We start from the raw sequence: 21,718 nt of genomic DNA, 5'->3' as shown, positions 1-21,718 counted from the left end.
TGATCATTTAGATATATTGACCAAGAAATCTTGCATGCCTTTAGGGCTTCATCTGATGACGATCAGGAAAATTAAGAATAGATATCGAGCAATGATCAAGGCCAAGAGAAGTGATGAACAAATTAAATCTTGGCAAAAGCAAGATCAGACCATCTGCTCCAGAATGTCTCGGGAGATTTGGTCACTCCTCAGTGAGGCAAGGGGACCAAGATAGGGCAGTTGGCTAAGGTTTCTCAAACATCGTAATGCCACTGCTTCCCTAGAGGGAACTACACCAATGGGGAAGGCTCCATTTAAGACCACTATCGATATATCTTTTGACCAAGATTAAAGCTCCTGGGCCCAATGGGCTGGCTAACATTGTTATGAAGTGCCAGCCTGAATTTTGGCCTTCATTGCTTACCATCCTGTTCAAGAAGATTCTAGCTGAAGGCAAAGTCCTGTATACTTGGCAAACAGTGGTTTTAATCCTGGTGTTTAAAAAGGGAAATCGCTTTGATCCAAATAACTATAGGCTTCTCTCTATGCTTGACACAACAGGAAAGTTATTTGCCTCTCTAATCCTTAAAAAACTGCAGGTATGGGTGGACCAGGTTAACATCCTCTCTATGTTCCAAAGTGGATTTAGAAAGGGTTATTCCACTGTAAATAACATTTTAGTTATGGATATCATGCAAACTAGAGCACAGAAAAGTGGGCATCCCCCCTTGTACGCATTGTACATTGATTTTAAGTCTGCATTTGATTCCATCCCTAGATCTAAACTGTGGCTGAAGCTTAAGATGATGGGTTGTCCTGTTGATCTTCTTTTCTAGCTTAGATTGTTACATGACAATACCACTGTGAGATTGAAGTTAGATCAGGAAGGCCCTACGACTGAAGAGATCCCGCAGACTAGAGGGGTCAAACAGGGGTGCGTTACTGCCCCACTTGCGTACAATTTATATGTCCACGACATACCTGCTGTAATATCTTTAGCTAACGACTGTCGTCCTAGGATTGGCAAAGCTCCCTGTCTGGTTCTAGCTTATGCAGACAATCTAGTCATATTCAATCATACCATCAGTGGGTTACGCAGATCTGCCCTTGCACTCTGGGAGTACTCCGAAAGAAATGGTCTTACTATTAATTTGGAGAAAACTCAAGTCATAAGATATACTAGTAAGAAAACGGTGTGTGTTGAGCTATCTGTTGGTAATGTTGAAATCCTGTCTGCACCGCGTTATAGATATCTTGGAATTGATTTCGAACCTAGCAGTAATTTTACCATATGTAAGCGAAATCGCGCCATCAAAGGAACACAGCTCACTGCATTATTTAAAAGCTTTACTATAAAGCAGGGAGGCTATACACTGTGGGGAACCCGCCAACTTTATATTCAAGTATTTACCTCCATGATGATATGGCCTGGAAGCTGCAGGTTATTGAGGGGAAATTTTGGCAGAGGATGTTAGGCCTCCCTGCTTGCATTCCTATGGCCCTCACAAGGCTTGAATAAGAATTGATTTCCCTTAAGGCACTTGTTATGAAAAAGAGGTCTGGGCTATATCTAAAAATGACTTGTGGATTAGATAATGCATTACTTACTGCAGTCCATCAAGAACTGAGTGAAGAAAGTACCACCTGCCTATGGAATATTCATATGGAAACATTTTTGAAAGATATAGGTTGGAACCAACGAGCAGGGTGCTTCTCAGAGATAATGCAGAATGCTTTACGGAGAAGGGAAGATTTATGGGACTGGCTGGAGAATTTCAATCACCTCCATAGGCTAAAAAAGTACCAATCTATACAGTTCAGGCGTTATACATTTAAGAGCCCACAGAAATATCTGAATGTGTGTCCCTCTAAGATACCAAGATGATGTATTCTTCTTTTAAGGTTGGAACAGCTCCCCACCAAATCAAACACGGGGGTGATAGACAAAGTCCCAGTGGAACTACGGTATTGCCGTCTTTGTAATCTCCAGGAAATCCCTGAGATGGCCAAACATGTGCTGACTGAATGCCGCACTATGGCGGATGTAATTAAAAACCATGTTGCCAAATATGTGGATAACTGGGACATGATTGAGGAGAGTTCCTTTTGGATACATTGTACTAATACTGAGAGCATGCGTCTGTTAACTGCTCTCTATAACATCTGGTTGAAGGTAGAAATAAAACTGGGTATATCATTGTAAAGATTTGGGGTATCTCCAAATTAAGTATAGGCCAGTAAGAGGTTCTTGAAGTTACACTTGTATTATTTATAACAATTGTGCGGGGTGTTTAGACTCTATTGGTTTATATTGCTTGTTTTGTGTCTCCTTTCTGTTTTTATTACTTATTGTACATTGCGTATTTTATATTTTTCTCTTTTTATCTTTTATATATGTTGTCATGTGTAAAGTTTATTATGTAAACTGAACCACATTACAGAATTAAAATAATTAATGTGAAGCTTGGTAACCTGGAACAAAGGAGAAATTATACTTTGTTCTTAACTTTAAAGATATTCTAGCTCTTGGGCCTCATTACGACCCAGGCGGTAAGTTACCGCCTGGGTCGTACCCTTACCACCATGGTGTAAACTAAGTTTACACCATGGTGGATGGCGGATTTACCGCCCCATTCCAAGGTGGGTGGGGCGGTAAATCCCCATTTCCCATTTTACCCTTCCCCATTCCCATTTTTGCCCCATAGGGCATAATGGGAGTGGGGAAGGCGCTAATTACGCCACCGTAAATTACGGTGGCGTAATTAGCACCATGGTCCCTTAGCGCCATGGATTGTAACGCCTGCAATAAGCAGGCGTTAATATCACCATGGCGCTAAGGAACCTTGTAATCAGGCGTTAAGGGTCGGCGCCGTTTACCGCGCCGTTAAGCCCTTAACGCCTGATTCGTAATGAGGTATGTCTCTACTGCAATTAATTTCCTTTGCAAGCCAATGAATCCATTAATATTACTTATTTTCAACTCGCAATGTATTGCATTTGTCACTGTCTGATATTATGAATATCTTACAAGCTGAAATTATGGAACATCTTTTTTCAGAATGGCCTACACGCAACTGGATTTGCTAATAGTTACCTACTGTATTAAGTGGAAGTCATTTAGTGGAAGTATCTGGGCCCTTTATACAGATCTATTTTTTATTTTACTGCTTGTGCTTGGCTTGCAATTAAACACCAGTACGTTTGTAACACGTACACAGCAAATATGGCTAACTATGGGGCTCTCATTCCAATACACCAAACTGATACGACTACATTGTTAAATGATCCCAAAACTCAGCTATATTAAACTACCTGCTAGCCTTACCATATATTGCATACTGGAACACTGATCACTCTGTGTGTTTAATGTTAATAGAAGTAACATGTTCTGTCTTGTACTCAAACACTATTATTGATTTTTTTTTTAAATATAACATCTGTATGGAAAAGCTAATTGGAAATATGTGTGTATGTTTGGAAACATAGGTAATTCCCTTTAATGTACGAAGTAAAATAGACAGAATAAAATATGTTTTAGCGTAGCAGAAAATTAATTTGCTTTGTACTTATTCAGATCTCATTTATGCATCAGGTATCCCAAATTAGGCATGCACATTTTTCAAGAGTTGAAGTGATAGCATTTACTTGAATCTAGCATAAAGGATCCATCTCAAGTTGCTAAATATTGAGTATAAGGCACATGGTTTTACCATCCAAAGAAATCACATAGACAGAAATCAGTGCTGTAATTGGGAAAGACATTATGGAAAAAATAGAAACACAACATATTAATATTGGAAGAAACATATTAGAATCACTTTTATCAATGGAGATGCTCAGTACACATATGATAATATAAACAGAATACAAACTAATTTGACACAATGCAATAGAAAACAATTCTTTAGGCTCAGGAGGATAGCTCAGGGGCAACGTGCTTGACTTGGAAGCAAGACGACACAGAGCACCACAGGGTCGATCCCCGGGTCCGCGCTTAGAAACCTCTGGGTATTAAGCACATTATAAATAACCTATCATATCTTATCATATCATTCTTGCTTTATTTCTCACAAGGTTGGTAGTCCATTATAGACCGCTTGGTGAAAACAAGACAGATTTTCAAACGTTTGTATTTGTGATGCTCTGATGCCCCTTCTTCATTCTACTGCATCTTGACCATGGAGACCATGCCTGATATGATCCTGGAGGCTTTAATGGAATCAGTGGGTCCTATGAAAACACACATACCAGAATTAAAATTGTATTTGATAGTTGCAAACCCTGAGAGATCAGTGGTACCTTGAATCTCCAAGGTTCAATACTTCAATAGCTAACAATACCTACAGTAAATATAAGAGAACAGAGGTTTAGGTACTTGCAAGACAGGATGTGAGTTAGTTTAAGGTTTTTCAGAAGTTTAATAAAGAGATGAGGTACAGCCTTCACCAAACCAAACTGTTGACTTTGATCAATCAGTGCAATAGTAAAAATGTCAACCTTGCTATCTGGTACAGATGAAATTACACAGGGAGGGAGAGGGGGTTGCAAAGAAGCACAGGTCTCAATGTGTCCAACATGCTTAGTGCAAGCTGCTGAATTTTCATGTTGAATTGAGTGACTAGTTTTGGTCTGAAAATTGGATACTATTGTCCTTTGTTAGTCCTTGAAACTTGGCAGACCAAGCATCTTGAAGTCAGAACATATATTTTAAAGTCGCTAAGAAACACATGTGTCATATCAAGACAATACATGATGAATGAAAGTGTTCCCACTAACAAATGCTGTTGAAAACAATTCAACAGAACTCCAGCCATGGGGAGATAAATAGAGCTGTCACCAGTTTCACATTAATCGGACATGGTTTACTTACAAATATGGCCATACTTCTATGTGAACGAATGGACACTTTCTCATGAACATAGAAGCTGTTACGTGACCTTAGATACGCCATCAACATTACCAGAGAAAGGTCTTCATTCTTCAAGAGCTCCAGTGGGGGTTCTCCTACTTATACTATGGTAATTGATGTCTAAGTATCAATACTATGTAAAACTAATATTGATGCATTTCATCCTCAAAGACAAAGCTGACCACAGCTTCATCTAGTTTGCTATGCTTCCAATGCTGAGCTGTTCCTTAGAATCAGCAAAATGATAAAATAATAATAGAAAGGTACCTGTCGTCCACAAAGTAATGGAGATATGGCGATGCATAAACGTTATTGGATCAAAGCTGAATTGCTGGTTCTCAATCAGAAACACATAATGAATACCCCTTCCATCAATGTAACAACTCAACATAGGTATTTTATTGACCCTTACCATCAAGGCCTAAAGCCTAGAAGTCAGCCTCAACTCAAAAGTCATTCTTAATGGTAACATACCACATGACACATGTATGAAATAGATCAGATGTGGCATTGTACTGTTGTAGGAATGACTAAGGAACTATGTGGGGATTTTTATGGGGTTTGTGAATGTGTCAAAGTGTTCCAATTGTATTAGAAACTTTGGTTAATTTTTCAAACAGAAAACAGAAAAGAGCAAGCGTATTTGATGATGGTTCAGTATACAACTACTTTGTCATGATTTTGAAATGGTTTTAGCATTGAATTTGAAAATAAATGGGTAGATAAGAATGGTGGAGATGTGGCTGTTGATTTGATGTGTGTAGGCAAGCTGATGATCACCAGCATGGTTTCCCTGCTTTGAACTCTGTTGCTTCTGACTGTGGACTGCCCTGCAAGCACTGTTGATACATCAGCCCTTTTGCCTGCAGAAACTAATGGCAGTGTGGTATGTGCCTTGGAGATTGTGCTGCACAGGCCGACATTGAACATGATGAGAAAAGTGGACTAGTCCAGGGGAGATATTTTGCTACTGCATTTGATACTGGTGATGGCATGCAGTGAAAATAGATGTGGTATTTGGAGTTTATGGATTTTGGACTGTGGGTGTACAGTGTTGCACAGTGGGGAAACTCTACATCTTTTTGTCTACTCCCATCAATGATTACAGGTGCCAGTGTTCTCCAGAAGTGCTGGTGGTTGGAAAAACGATACTTCATAAACAGCTTTGTAACAGAGGCGGAGCTGCTTCTGTGCTCCTCTCATCTATTTTCTAAGTCATAATACCATTAAAAAGAGGAAGGTAATGATCGGGACTCCCAGAACAGATTGTTGTTTCTAATTGAAAAACTCCTGCGCTTGCAAGGTTTGTCCAAAAACAGCTCCTGATGAGGAAAAATCAACATTTTCTTTCTGAAACTTGCTTTACAACTAAAGGACTGTGTCTGGACCAGCAGCTAATCCGAAAATCCATCCTGCACTTTATGATGTCTTCTGGATGGTTGAAAGGCAAACCAATTCTCCTGGCATTAATAGCAGGTCAGTGAGCCAGTGTATTGGTTTGCCTATGAAATACATATTAATGATTCAGTGATAAGTGTGTTCTGATAGAAGACAGAACCATTTTACCTCCCCCCACACAAAATTGTTTTTTGTGGAAGGCAACATTTCCGTGACTAAAACAACGCCCAAGGCTCCTCCAGGGGTTTAAAAGTAACATCTTTCTGTGATTAGATCTCAGTTTGAATAAATGTTGGAATTATCTCCCTTAATTATAGAGGCAAACTTTGGCTTCAGAAGAAAATAACCTCATGAGATGCCATAAGAAACTCTGCAATGCTTTCACAGATTCCATCAGCAATTGGTGGTCATTTCTCAGAACAAAGCAATCCATTGGCTGTAGCAGGTTATAGGCTAAAATCAGGTGGATTGGCATGACATCATTGATGAAGAGGTATATGTATGGGCTAAAATACCTTAAAGAAATTGTGATCTGTCCAATAGCTGTGCCATTTTGGTGTTCCTTGAGTCCTTGATTATGGGTTTCAGGCTACTCAATTTGCCATTTGGTTGTGCCTTTCAAGTGACGCTACACCCTGTATTGACATGTAACAGCTTCTTTGTGATAATAATTGCCCCATCACCAGCTGTATGTCACAATTTGATTGCCCACTTTGGTTGTTCACAATCTTGCAAACTGCTGGTATTGTTCTGCTCTTTCTTTTACAGATGCTATCCTGGGACACCTCCCTGAAATGGCCAACTTAGATGTATTTTGTTTTCTCCTGCCAAACTTAGAATGCACATATAGCTGAAATTGAGTGGGACGAGTTTATGACATAATGTAATGCCTGTTTGTTACAGGAATCATGGGCCACAGCCCAGTGGCAATCAAGGGTATTGTGAACTTTGAACATTTTGTCAATAGGTCAATTCCATAACAAAGGCCTCCATCACCATAGACGGCTTCCCACCAGAGAGTCTTTGAAGCAGCAGGCTTAGAAAGGGGTGGAGTTGGACAGTCATGGAATAACACGTGTGTTCGGGGAAGGGGCCTTCCATCTTACTTTTCTGTTAGAATTGTTTTCATTCCTCTCTGGGTCATTTCCTTTGGAACAAGGTACTCTCGGTATGCGATCAGAAGGCAAGGGACATTTGACACAAGAACAAGGATTGGATCTCTTATGCAGGCTTGCATTCCCCCAACCTCATATAAGGCATTTAGCCTATAAAATAGAGATTCACCCACTTGGTCTTTGATTCACATTTGAACATTCAAAGACTTAAGAAATAATTTGTTTGTTCCTCTTTTGGGATAGTTGATCTTTCCAAGGCCATTAGCCACAGAGGTGAAGAAGGAGTGCTCCAAGGCATAAGCAAGTTCTTCTCCCTACCCACTCCCAGGGCACATTGGGGATGAATCTGGCTGAGGACCTAGGCCTACCACTCTTCTTGCAAACCTCCCTAAGTGGAGAGAACAGAGACTCACCATGTCCTGCAGCCCCATGTTGTGGGGCTCACAGTACCCTGAAAGCCAGAAGAGACAGGATACTATTTTCTTGCCTTTTGAACCAATTTGAGTCACCTTCAGAACATGTTTAACACTTTGCAACCAAAGATACCCACTGTTGCTGCCTTAAGCACTCATTCAAACTTTGCTGTGTTAATGACTCCAATCAAGCATTCCCACTAAGTCAGTGCCTTGTCTGGGACGCCGAAGGGAAGCCCTTATTTATATATTTTTATGACAAGTTATACTCTGGATGATAAACCCTTATATAACGCCCCTCTCTTAGAATCTCCCTGACCCCACTGAGCCAAGAAGTAGGTTTGTTTTGCAAATTAAAAAGGTTTATTTGAAAAATTAAACAATAGATATATATCACACTTTTATAATAAATTAATATTTGATATCACACTTAGACATATGACAGTGAGTGATCAACAATGGATGATGTTATACTAGCACACTGGTTTAATTACTTAGGAGTAGTATAGAGGATAAGGTAGCTGAGAATGCTTTATATGGTACAAGGAAATGCAAGGTGGAAAAGAAGCAACACAGGAATAACCTTGATATGATTTCAGCAAAACATAATATAATCACTTTTCCCCTTTTGGCAATTCTCCGCCCCTCTATGCAATGTAAGGAGGTGGAAGTTACACACACAGTCTTCAGGAATACAATCACAGTACAATACAAATTCAGTTCCCCCCTAGCCAGCTGAGAGCAACAGGGATGATTTTAAACACAGGCAAAGTACTTTATAGGTGGTATGCAAAGAAGGGAAAAATATGCTAAAAATGATTTATTTTAATTCCCTCTAGAGGTTAAGGGCGAGTGAGAGATACTTTAAATCAGTTCAGGCCAGCCCTATCAATAATTCAGGGCTAGTTACCAGGTTGAAAACGGAATTCCGTAATGGAAGCAAAAGACAAATATTTTTACACATGGCTTAAATGAAACAAAATGTCAAATTGTGCCAATTTAGTCACGTGCGTCGAGCACAATTACGAAGGAAACTGACCAAGGTGAGCCATCCAAGCTGCATCCCTTGAATGCTGCCTTAGAACCACAATGAGAAACCAACTCGATGCCAGATTGCTGTCAGGGTCAGTATGACTCACCTCAACTGATTCTGGTTCGACCCACATTTACAGCACCTCAAATACTGGTGCAACACGGTTGAACCACCTAAAATTAGTATCAGGTACTTTCAAGTGTCTTTGACTTCCCAGTCTAACTTTTGGGACCTTAGAGAGTGTTGAAGATCCTTTTGCACCTTGTTCCAAAAAGATATGCGGATTGGAACAACATTGTTGCAGCCATGGCCTGTTTTCTCCTCTGACAAAGAGTGCTTATGCCTTCCTGCTTTCTTATTTTACAGTGTATGGTTTTGCTGGCGTTTTATAATAGTTGTATAATTTTTTTTTATTGAAGTATATATTTTTATAGGTCCGTAATTGAACATTAATGTATGTTGAAACTGTTTACTATTGCTGGTTGGGTTGTTGCTGACCCACATTCACATCCACTCGTATAGTATAACCATCCCTCAGAGCACGTTTCCACACAAGTTGAAGTCATTATATCTCTTGGCTGTTCCTGTTTCCTTTGCATGACTGGGATCACTGTTGGTTTTCTAGTGTGGGGGCTCAATAGGCTGGGTAGCCACTACTCATTTTCGTACTCTTGTAGAGCAGACATCAGTTTATCAGATCTATGTAAATGCCATGGGCAAAGGCCCAACCTATCAGCTCAAGTAGGTGTGAATGTGTTAACCACACACTGGACCCTCGTTTTATAAAAACACTGTTAATTGCATGCAGTGGTCTGCCAAAGTAAGCTCTTACATGCTGTTAAGTCTTCTGCGTGCAATTTTCATCTTTTGCAAAGCTAAGTGCAAAAGTAAAGAGTAGAACCAGCTAAATTGGCTTTCATCTTTTTTTTCGTGCTCCGTTTGTAAAAATGTAAATGTTTCCTGCAAATGATGGCTGCAGATGGCATTTACAATAGACTCTTCTGTAATATATCAAGTGCTAAATGGAGAAGGATTACATATGAATCCTTTCATTTTAAGATGGTATGAATATGTAGTGATTGAACGTGACATTACCCCTTACTTTGTGCCTTGGTTCACTTCTCTTCTCATCATACAATGACCACATCTATGTTTTGTGGGAGGATGCTATTTGCTAGAAAGCCACAGCTGTGTTCTGTTTGTTACACCTTACACATCCTAGCCAGATACCCTCTGCTGATATGGGCTGCACTGAAGCCATCCTTTCTTTTCAGTTGTATGAATGCCACTATGTGCAAAGAGTTGTGAATAGGCTGTGCGAATCGTTCTGTGTGATGCTGTTTATTGTGACCTGTAGGCCTGTGTACTTTGCAAGCTGTACTTTGTGAGGGTAGTTCATCCTCATAACTAACTATGTAACAACTGTAGTATGGCCCCTGATCTTGGGATACCTAAACTGCCAAAATGAGTTATGTGTCTAAGCAGCCTGTGCTACAGCACTCACTGCAGAACCCCCCCCCCCCCCTTCCCCCAGACTATTGAAATGTGAACTGTAAAGGCTGCACTATTAACGATTTGGATATATTCATAAATACTCGCGAATAAACCTCAGAAATACAATCAGAAGTGGTTGTGCTTTTAATTGGATTTGAAATAAAGTATCTTGGTGTTTCTCTACATTTGACTATCTGCCAGTAAAACAAAAGCCTCTAACTAATTGAAATCAGAGGGAAGCAACATTCCCTTAATTATTTCAACAACGTAAAGGAAATGGTTCTTCAAATAAGCAAGGACAACATGCCATCCCGTAAACCCCTGATCCCAACAGATTTATTTGAAATTCTCTGAATATCAGCACAGAGTTAACTGTTATCAGAGACAGGCTGTGGCCACTCTTCCATCTGCCTACACTAAAGATATGTTTTTCCTACACCTAAGCCCTTTAAAATATGAACAAAGCCACTTCTACAGAAGATATAGTAAAATACAGAGAAAAGTGAATGATCGAGAGGGTCAAAAGTTATCTTTTGGAAAGAACTTAGGTCTTGCCCGATGGGCAGTGGAGCAGGCTCGCCCCAGTGCTCTTTGACACCCTCCTGATATCATCAATCAATCAATCAATTCCTTTATTTCGACCCTGGTGGATCATAAAAGTCACATCCAAAAAAAGTTTCAGTGCAATACACGTAAAATGTGTTCATACACAACATGTACAATTCAATTTAAAATATAGAGACATTCAAATATAAATATAAATATAGATTTAAAAGGCCCTGCTAGGGGTCCTGTACCAGTGGTTCTCTTGCTGGTGAAGCTAAAAATGTGGATCTCTTTTTCCAAGTTTGCAATAGAAAGGTCCCAATACAATAACATATTTCACTTTCTCCTGCCATACAAAGACACAAGGCCATTTTAATCGTTATCACATGCAATTACTTAAAAATTGGTGACAGCCAGTTTCTCCTGGATTACTTCGGTTTAAGGTGTGCTTTAGACTAGCCAAGGGTAATATACCAATATGCATTTTCATATATAGGGCCTTCATTAACTTCCCCTGCATGGTATCCAGATAACTTTTGAAGTCCGGGAAACATTTCCTAGATAGATAGGGGGCCAAACTAGCTGATTTTGCTCTGTTCTCTCTCTCCCATAATAGCTGCATTAACCATTTTGAAGAACACTTTGAAATGTGCTGGGATACATTCTGGGAGCAGCTAGTATTCTTCCATCCCCATTGCAACCAGCTCCTTTCTTATGGCTCGAGCCCGGGGTAGATCACACCCTCGCAGGTGAGTCAAGAAATCCCTAATGGCCCTTCAATAGTGATCCAAATGACCATTTGACCGTACTCTGGCCCATAGGGATACTGGCCTTGTTCTACAGGCAAAACCAATGGCCTATAAGACCAGTTCACAGAAACCGGATGTTGGGCGCATTGGTCGGCTACCCTAATATGGACTTAAAAAATATCAATTCCACCACCTGTAACATGCCTAAATTGCACAAGACCGAGAACTCGGCCCATAGAGGGTTGCCTGCCGAACCTGGTTCATATAGATCTGTAAAATGACACTAATCTGGCCTGCCCCATGGGCTGCGTAAATCTGAGTACAGCCTCAGCACCCTTAGTCAATTTTAGGCCTGCCCATTTTACCTGGTTAAAGCAGACACAGTTGGCCTTCACTCAGACCCCTAGGTAGTCATAGCTCATTACCTTTTCGATAATGTCACCACTCAGACATACTTTGAGCACAGGGATTTTCCTGGCCCGTTTTTTGCTGAATACCATTGACTGTGTTTTCTGTATGTCTATTGGGAGCCCATTTTCCTCACAAAAACCTTTGAAGGGTTGTCTTTGAGGGGGGGTCCGTGAGAGGAGAACCGAGTTGTCCACAAATAGGAGGATGGGTATTGGCTCGCATTCAAGGGATGGGACATCATTCTGCTCACCTACCATGCGGTCAATAACCCCATTGATAAACAGACAAAACAGGATGAGTGCAAGGGAACAACCTCAATGTTGATTCTTGCAGAAGTTTTGCCGTCTGATGAGTACCTAATTGTCGCCCTATCATTGCTAGAAAGTGATTGTATGCCTCTTAAAATACCCATTGGGATACCCTTGTTAATCAGCACAATCCATAATTTTGCTCTGGGCACACTGTCAAACACAGTCTTCAAGTCTTCAAATTCTGCATATATGTTCATTGATTTTAGTGCCACATACTTGTCCAAGATCAACTGCCTCAGTACTTGGTCCACCGTGCTGTTACTATGCTGCAAGCCAGCCTGCAGATGATGCAAAGCCCCCAGCTCCATGCTCCATTAAGTGTCCCAGTCCATTAAGTGCCACAGCACCACCTTGGCAAACACTTTGCCCTCTGCATCCGGGAGGGAGATGGGTCTGTAGTTAGCTGGAAGCCCTCATCTCCGTTCTTAAAGATGGGGACCAAGATTGCTTGAGTCCATGAGTAAGGGACCTTATTGGCTGACAGTAGGACATTGTAGGACTTTTGCAAATATGGGATCCATATGGCCACCTCCTGCCTGTACCACTCTGCCGGGACTATATCCGGGCCCGGTGCTTTCCCCCATTTCTGCGATAATAGGGCAGCCTCAATATCATGTCTGGTCAGAACAAGGGGGGCAGTGTGCCCTTCCCCGGACCCTCCAGAGTCAGTGCCACGGTCCAAGCAAGAGGCCTGGCTGGCTGCCTTGTAGAGGCTGCCAAACTGCTCAACCCAGGCTGCCTCTGGGGTGCTTTCCATTGCTTGATTCTGCCTGCTGCTCTTCCCTGCCACCAGGAGGTGCCAACAACTTCAAGATTTTCCAGACTTGGTGGCCCACAGAATGTTGTCCCAAAGTTGCTCCGAGTCTGCCTCCTTCTTGACTGTGAGATGGTTGCGATACAGTGCCCTTGTGGCGATCAGTGCATGGACTTGACACTTTTTCCAGAGATGCGCAGAAAATCACAAAGCATTGTTTTAGAACTGGATGCCAATAAGCTGCATTAGGCTATGTGTCCTCATGTGGAATCTGTGTCACCTTGCAAATAGTTACTGAGGAAGACCGGGTGAAATAACTAAGCTTCCTACACTAAGACTGCAAACAGTTCATTCAGTACCAACCAACCTGTGTACCGGTTCTCTGCTGTGACTAGAGCCCAAAATAACAGATGCACACCCTGTTACTATCCTGAGTTGTCATGTGAAAAGAACGGGACTACCACTGTGCAAGTGCCGTTTTAGGTTTGAGACACCCATTCCCTCAAGGTAAACGTCCCTGCTCTCAACTGTGCTGGTTGTTCTTTGCAAATTCAAGGGCATCATACTTGAACTGATGTGACCTACCTGTTCACAGTTCCCCCATAACCAAGATCCATAGCACTGCATGGAGGTTCCATTTGCCTGGAGAGAATGCAACAATTACACCAATTTGAGTATAAAAAGCTACCACTCAAACGTAATACCCTCAATACCTCCCTGCTAGAAACAACAGGGATCATTTGCTCATCCCATAAAAATGAGGGAGTAAGTTAGCAAATATGTGAGTGAGGGAATGACTGAGTATGGATGCTTGCACAGTGGCCCAAACTGCCCGAAAAAAAGTTGCATTTAGAAAGGCATAGCTATCATGTTAAATATGAGGGGGGCGTGGCCAGCGCGCATGTAGTGAAGGCGGCTTTCCAAGGAGCTCCTGCCCATGATCCTGCAGCACAAGAAATAGCGGCGAAAATATTGAAGCTCCAGGGCTGAAATTTGACCGAGCCATAATAGAACCTTTCAAGCGTACCCGACCGAAATACCGGAGTAAATCGGTGCAGGCAAAGCCGAAAACGAAGCACCCTGAGACTCCCCCCCTGCGACATCCAAGATGGCGGCCCGCAACGGAGAGACCCACTAGGCGAGGCGGGACGGAAACGAGATCCGCAGGCCTCCGCTGAACACCACAGCTCCATCCCAAGGCAAGGGGGAGCGGGGACGCTTGAGGCGACCCAGGAGAGGCAGTAGGACCCCGGGGGCCCCGGACGAGGAGGCCGAGCGAGGCTCGCCGCTGTCCCTGTCGAGCCGTCCAGCGGGAGCGCTCCCAAGGGTGACCTGCCCCCACGCGACCGGGAGACCCGGTTGGGGAACCGCGGGCCTTGTGGAGCAGAAATCAAACGGCGCCACAAAAGAACCGGCTCACCCGGCGTCTGAAACGAAACGCCCTAAGATTCCCCCCTTGCGACACCTAAGATGACGATCACACCGAGCGGCCTGTAACGAAGCGGCTCGCGGAGGCCAACGAAGATTGCAAACCTCCGCGGACGGCTTGACCCAGCAACGGAAGCGGACAATACCCCCATCAGACTCCCACTACCCCATCCTGCGGTGGAAAAGGGGAAAGATCCTTGCGGTGGTCCGTGGGTGGCGGAAGGCAATCGGACCCTGATGGCTCTCCTGAGGAGTGAGCCCCCCGAAGCAACCCACCTCGGTGTTACCATGGACCCCGACTGGAGCCCTGTGGGGCCCCATCCTGGCCCGCAACACGAGGGACAGGCCAAGTAACAAGAGCGGGGAGATCCAATTGAGAGAGCAGCCAGGAACCCACGCGGCGTTCCGGACGGCCACCACGAGGCACAAGCAAGTGAATCCTGACGACAACTGTGGACCCACCCAGCCCAAAATGAAGTAAGTGGCTGCCCCATTTAAGATCTCACCACCCCACACTGTCACCAGTTATACGGGGGCAACTACCCTCCTTGCGCAGGCCGTGGACAGCGAACTAGGTATTGTGCTAAGGGAAGCACCTTGTACCAGCCTCCGCTTAACTACCGCATTGGGTCAGCCACCGAGGAGTCAGATCAGCGCATTACTCAACCTCATACTCGCAGACATCAAACTAAGGCCACCGACCAAAACTGCCAAAGCTAGCATCATACTACACGAAAACCCGAACACCCCGTATGGTGCGATGTCTTCTCCCAAAAACAGGTCCAGAACCGTAACGATGGACTCGTTCACCACAGCTCGACCGAAGAGACATATGCCATAAGAAGGGGACACCATGACCGAGCCACCGACCCCGCCGGAGGACCCCCGTGACTCTCAGATCCTTCAGGCGATTGCAGCACTGAAAACAACTGTTGAAGACATGAGAGGAGAAATAAAATCGGAACTACAGCTAATAAGGCAAGATGCCCGTAACCTGGCCGAGAGAGTCACTGCCACAGAAGCCAATCTACAGGAAACCACAAAGACCGCACAGGAGCTAAAAGCGAAAGTTAAAGAGCTGGAAACAACAGTGGCTCGTTTGGAAGCACGCTCCAAAGATGCGGAAGGCCGGGCCCGACGAAATAACGTCCGAATTCTGGGAGTTCCAGAAGACATGGAGGGCTCAAACCCCACAGAGTTCATAGAAACACTGCTGATGCAGGAAATTGGAGCAGGCAATCTCACCCAAGGGTTCTCTGTGGAACGGGCCCACAGGTCTCTACAGAAGCGACCACCCCCCGGGTCTTACCCAAGACCAATGATTGCGAAAATATTGAATTTCAGAGACCGAGAGACTATATTGAGGTTCTCGAGGGAGGCAGGTGAGATCAAAAGAAGCAATGCATTAATAGTCATGTATCCTGACTATACCCCTGTGGTACAGCGGGCAAGGAACTCCTACATTCCCATAAAGGCCAGATTACGAAAACTGAACCTTAAATATATGCTGCTGTACCCGGCAAGACTTAAAATACTATACAAGGGAAAGGCCATTTTCCTAGAGACACCGGCCGCAGCAAACCTATGGCTCGAACACAATAATCTTGCAGATGACACTGAGGAATTGATTGAACACAACAAAAGATGAAACCACACAAAGGCCCCACATGCACCTAAATCTTGAGACCAAATCTACTGCCGCATCAAGGAAATATCACAACTGGGCAGGAAACTGGAAGCCCAATCACAAGACCGCTGATGACCCCCCCAAACCGGAAAGGTGTAGGCAAAAAACCTACACACTGCCTGAGCCGAAATACCTGGACAGGACTGGAAGGCCCGGGAGCCCCCGAGCGTTGTCAGTTCGAAACGACTGCTGGGGGCAGTTCCTTGTTGTTTTTCCTAGTTAATCCATTCCACGGAATGACAGTTAAAACAGTTAGTAAGTCTCCATACAGTAAAATGCAACCAGCGATCTGGTGGGCTGGAACGGCGGTCGAGGAGGGCTGGAATCCACGAGTTGGCAAGGACCCTGGGGCCCTAGACGAGACCACAAGCACTTCGGGGGGAAGAGAGCGTCTCCTGAACCCTCCAGCGATACCAAGATGGCGGTGCACATTAAGATATTAACTTGGAATGTGAGAGGCCTGGGCACTTACCTTCGTAGAAATAGGATAAAATCCTACTTGCGCAGGAAAAAAGTGGACATTGTCCTACTACAGGAAACACACTGCACCACAGAAACCAATGCAAAACTGAAGGAACTCTGGGGGGGACAAGGCTTCGGAGCACCCTACTCCAAATACGCCAGAGGGGTTTGCACCTGGATCAACCCCCAAGTGCCATTCCACTTGACTAATATGGAAAAGGACCCAGAGGGCAGATACCTAATAATATGGGGCACTTTCGAGCAAAGGGAGATCTGCATAGTAAACTCATATTTCCCCAACAATAATATCCCTGCCCATTTGAAAACACTGAGTGCCAAGATGGTGCAATTTAGAGAGGGCTTTTTCCTGTGGGGAGGAGATTTCAATTGTGTCCACGATTCTGTGCTGGACAGGTCCCGGCCTCCAGTGAAGGGTCCCTCCACAGCCACCATGTCCCTAGCCACCCTGGTCAAGGAACTAGACCTGACAGATGCATGGCGAGAACTACATCCAGACGAGAGAGCCTATTCATACTACTCATCCCCCCACAAACTCCACACTAGGCTGGACTACCTCTTCATAAGCAAGGAGCACCTGCCACAAGTAGGGGACATGCAATATTTGGGGAGGTCTATCTCTGACCATTCCACACTCCTGATGGACTGGCATCACAACAGTCCCAGACCACCCATCCCCATGTGGAGGATGCCTACCAATGCCCTGAAGGACCCAGCCTTCAGGGAGGAATTGCAAGAATCCATAGAGAATTACATAACAGAAAATTCAGGTAGCGTAGAACACATCAGCGTGGTTTGGGAAGCCTTAAAAGTAGTCACCCGAGGGGAAGTTATTGCGAAAGCAGGAGGCATCAGAAAAACACTAAGAACTGAACTTGAACAGAGAGAAGGCGAGATCCAGAAACTGGAGGCCACCCCAATAGAAACCCCGGGAGGGAAGATGACCTGAGAACCCTTAGAGATGCCTGCTCCGGCGCGTGGAATAGACTAGCCAAATTTGATTTTAGCGCCAGGACTGACAGAACACACGCAGAAGCAGATAAACCGGGCCGGTTATTGGCCTGGCTGTGTAAACGAGAACACCCCAGACAGATAACCACAATACTAAGGGACGAACACGACACAGAGCACAGAACCCAGCAGAGTATCAATGACACTTTTAAACTTTACTACGCAGATCTATACTCCCATGCGGACAAGATCCCACCAGAACAAATTGCAGATACACTGGAGGAAATAGGCCTACCTAAGCTATCACCAGCACAATCCGACACCTTGGACTCCGACATCACACTAGAAGACATAACAGACGCCATTCGGTCCCTAGCCACGTGTAAAACCCTGGGAAGTGACGGGCTCCCCCCTGAGTTCTATAAAGCATTTGAACCCTCCCTAACGCCACTACGACACCAAGTCTTTTCAGAGGCATACGAAAGAGGCGTCCTTCCAGACAGTATGAGAGAGACCCTAGTGATCCCAATGATCAAGCCTGATAGGCCTCCCGACAAATGCGACTCTTATCGCCCGCTCGCCATGCTTAACTATGACGTTAAAATATTAACGACGATCCTAGCAAAGTGATAGGAGAAATAGTACATGCAGACCAAAACGGCTTCATACCCGGCCGCAACACATCCCTTAATTTGCGCAGGCTCCAACATATCATAACCCAAACTGACACATGCGATGAACAACTAGCACTACTATCCTTAGACGCCATTAAGGCTTTCGACTCCGTATACTGGGAATGGCTAATAGCAGTCCTGGAGGGATTAGGAATCGGCCAGGGATTCATCAGATGGGTCAAGATCCTGTATAACAAACCTAAGGCCAGGCTGAAATCTGGGAATACGTGTCTGAAGCATGGGACATTCAGAGGGGCACTAGGCAGGGCTGCCCACTCTCCCCCATGCTCTATGTTTTAGGATTGGAACCTATAGCAATTTATTTCAGACAGCAATTCTTCGATGCAGGGATCAGATTGGCAGGAATCGACCATATCATCTCATTATATGCTGATGATGTTCTAATATATGTTAACAATCCCCACCTAAATGTGCCGACAATACTAGAAGTCCTCGACAATTTCGCCAAATACTCTGGCATCAAGTTTAGCAAAACTAAATCCTGCTTGTTCCCTCTGGCAGGACTGAAATACAGAAGCAGCAAAGATCTCCCCAAGGTGGCCGTCAAATGGCAGACGACCTCCTTCCGTTAACTAGGGATCCAAATATTGCACACCCCAGAGTTAATGCACATACACAATACGAAGGCTACAGTACCCGCACTACGCAAATCCATAAGATTCTGGGCGAAGCTTCCATTATCCATGCTAGGGAGGGCCTCGATAGCCAAGATGATTATTCTCCCCAGATTCCTGTATGGATTCCAAAATGTCCAATTCTATATCACAAAACCCTTTTTCCAACTTCTTGACACAATAATCAAGGAATTTCTATGGGGAAAGGGCAGACACCGGGTAGCCCTATCCACGCTAGTCCTACCATACGATCAAGGTGGCATCCAATTACCAAATCTAGAAAAGTACTATCTGGCAGCCCAACTGAGCCATGTGTCCAAATGGCTAGCAGATGAAGCCACATCCGAGACCCACCTGCTACAGGCCATGATTGCCCCGATCCAGCTGAAAGAATGGCTTTGGGCCCCACAGAAACTGATACATAGACCACCGTTACTGGCGACCTTAGGCAAGAAGATATGGCACAGAACTATAATGGTCTTGCGCCTGAAACACCCATACTCCCAAGAAGTGCCAATCATCTCAGGGCTCGACAAAACAGATACCAACCTATACAACATCAGGCTATGGGAAAAGAAAGGGATATACACTTGGGGTGACCTATACACCGACGGTACATTCAGAGAATTCCCCGAGCTGCAGGCGGTAGAAGATATCCAGGCCGGTCAATTCCTGTGGTATCAAAAGATCTGCAGCATAGCTCGCACGAGATGGACCACCTGGCCAGAGGAACCCGAAGAGGACCCCTTCTTGACGCTGATGCACAACTTGAACGAAGGAGGAAAGGCGATATCTCAAATATATAGGGCCTCATTAGGACCCAGGCGGAGTGGGTTTCCGCCAGCGCTAATCGCGGCGGACCCGTCCGCCGTACTACGAGTTCCCTTAGCGCCATGGAGGTTTTCTCCGCCTGGTTTTACCAGGCGGAGAAAACCATGGCGCTACGGGACCTCGTTGTTAATTACGCCACCGTATTTTACGGTGGCGTAATTAACTCCTTCCCCACTCCCATTATACCCTATGGGGCAAGAATGGGAATGGGGAAGGGCAGAATGGGGATTGGGGATTTACCGCTCCGCCGAGGTCGGAATGGGGCGGTAAATCCGCCAACCCCCATGGCGCTATCGACGGCTTTCCGCCGTGCTTCGCGGTGCATTTAGCACCGCGAAATCCGCCTGGGTCCTAATGAGGCCCATAGTCTTCTAAGGGACATCCCCAACCCTCGCAGTGCTGCACTAAAGACCCGCTGGGAAACGGACATGGGATACAAAATGACAGAAAGTGAATAGCTCAGAGCACTGTCCTTCCCAAAAGAGGTCTCCAGGAACCAAAGATTTCGATCAATAAAAATCAATGTATTATACCGCACCTACTTGACTCCGAGTAAGATAGCGAAGTTCAGCAGAACCACTGAGACACAATGCACATGGTGCGGGACAGACGGGGCAGACTTCATTCACATGTTATGGAACTGCACCAAGGCACAGAACCTCTGGTCGAAAGTAAAGCAAACCTGCGAAGAAGCAGAAGTCACAAGATACAAATGGACTCCAGCTGAGTGCCTCCTAGGCAGCTACCCTAGACTAGCCAAACTTAAACATGCTGTAAAATTAATGGACTCGCTGTGCATAACGGCCAAAAGAACTATCGCCATGGCCTGGAAAAAGCCCACAGGACCAAGCCACAAAGTATGGCGCAAAGAACTGGAAAGATGGGCGAACGCCGAAACCAGAGCCTGGGAGGACAGTGTAACTAGATCCACTGAAGACTCAAGCATGGCATTAGAGGCATGGAAAGACACCTTATCTAACTGTCCCGATCCTCCGATGATAAACCTCCCTGAACGACGCAAATGTTTATCCCACTGATAAACGTGAAGGCATAGAACACTAAGCACCATACTCCCCAAACCCTGAACTACTCCAGAAAGGACTCCTTCCGCTCCCCTGTGGAAACAATACTCGCCCCCCCCGACAATACCAACCACCATTCGCCCATTGTAAGGAGACTGTTAATGTTAAGTTTGTTGTATGAATGTTGTTATTTTGTTTCATAAACAAGGCATGACTGCAATAGGTCTGTCAGGTATCCTGAACAAAGGCCCTGACCAGTAATAATGTAAAACGCTTTTAACCATAAATGCCAATAAATAAATTTTTAAAAAAAATCATGTTAAATATGATGATCTTTGATTGATAATTTATAGGGCTTAAAATTACCTTTAGTTGATATTAAGGGGGGCAGAGATAAAAAGACAGACACCATAAAAATAGAATAGACTGTAACATAATAGGAGTAATTTAGGTAATCAGCATATTGCCCGGAGAGGACCGCTTCTGTCAACAAGTATGTGTCTGTGTTTGTCTCCATGCAATGCTGATTGTTCCTGGGAAGTTGAGGATGGAAAGCATGGGAAACTAGATGATCCCAAGCCTATGTACTTTTGTGTACCTTCCCCTTTCCAAAACATCTGTTAATGCCGGAAATCATGTACATGCATGACATGCAACATTAACATGAACCCCTATGGATTCTTCCTGTTTTGTGCAGGCGATACAATCAAGCATAACCCATACGAATTCCACCATCTTGTAAGAGGATTCGATTGAACACTACAGCCAAGTCAATGCCTAGTCTGGGATGCTGAGGAAAACCCTTATTAATGTATTTTTATGTCTAGTTCAGTACTCTGGATGACCACCCTTGTATAACACCCCCCCTCTTAGAATCCCCCTGACCCCACTGAGCCAA

At 44.4% G+C, this 21,718-nt stretch overlaps 1 protein-coding gene and 1 pseudogene across 2 annotated transcripts in view; one reads left to right on the top strand and one right to left on the bottom strand.

The window, feature by feature from the left end:
- Positions 1-12,666, bottom strand: part of LOC138453815 (ubiquitin-like modifier-activating enzyme 1 pseudogene) — a 73,790-nt pseudogene extending 61,124 nt beyond the window's left edge.
- The window catches only part of CSMD1 (CUB and Sushi multiple domains 1), a 5,442,057-nt gene that overhangs the window by 280,844 nt on the left and 5,139,495 nt on the right, over positions 1-21,718 (top strand). The gene's annotated exons all lie outside the window — the stretch shown is intronic.

This window comes from Ambystoma mexicanum, chromosome 4p, assembly GCF_040938575.1.
Source record: "Ambystoma mexicanum isolate Mex_15411 chromosome 4p, UKY_AmexF1_1, whole genome shotgun sequence".
NCBI lineage: Eukaryota > Metazoa > Chordata > Amphibia > Caudata > Ambystomatidae > Ambystoma > Ambystoma mexicanum.
This window is presented reverse-complemented; position numbering and strand designations above follow the sequence as displayed.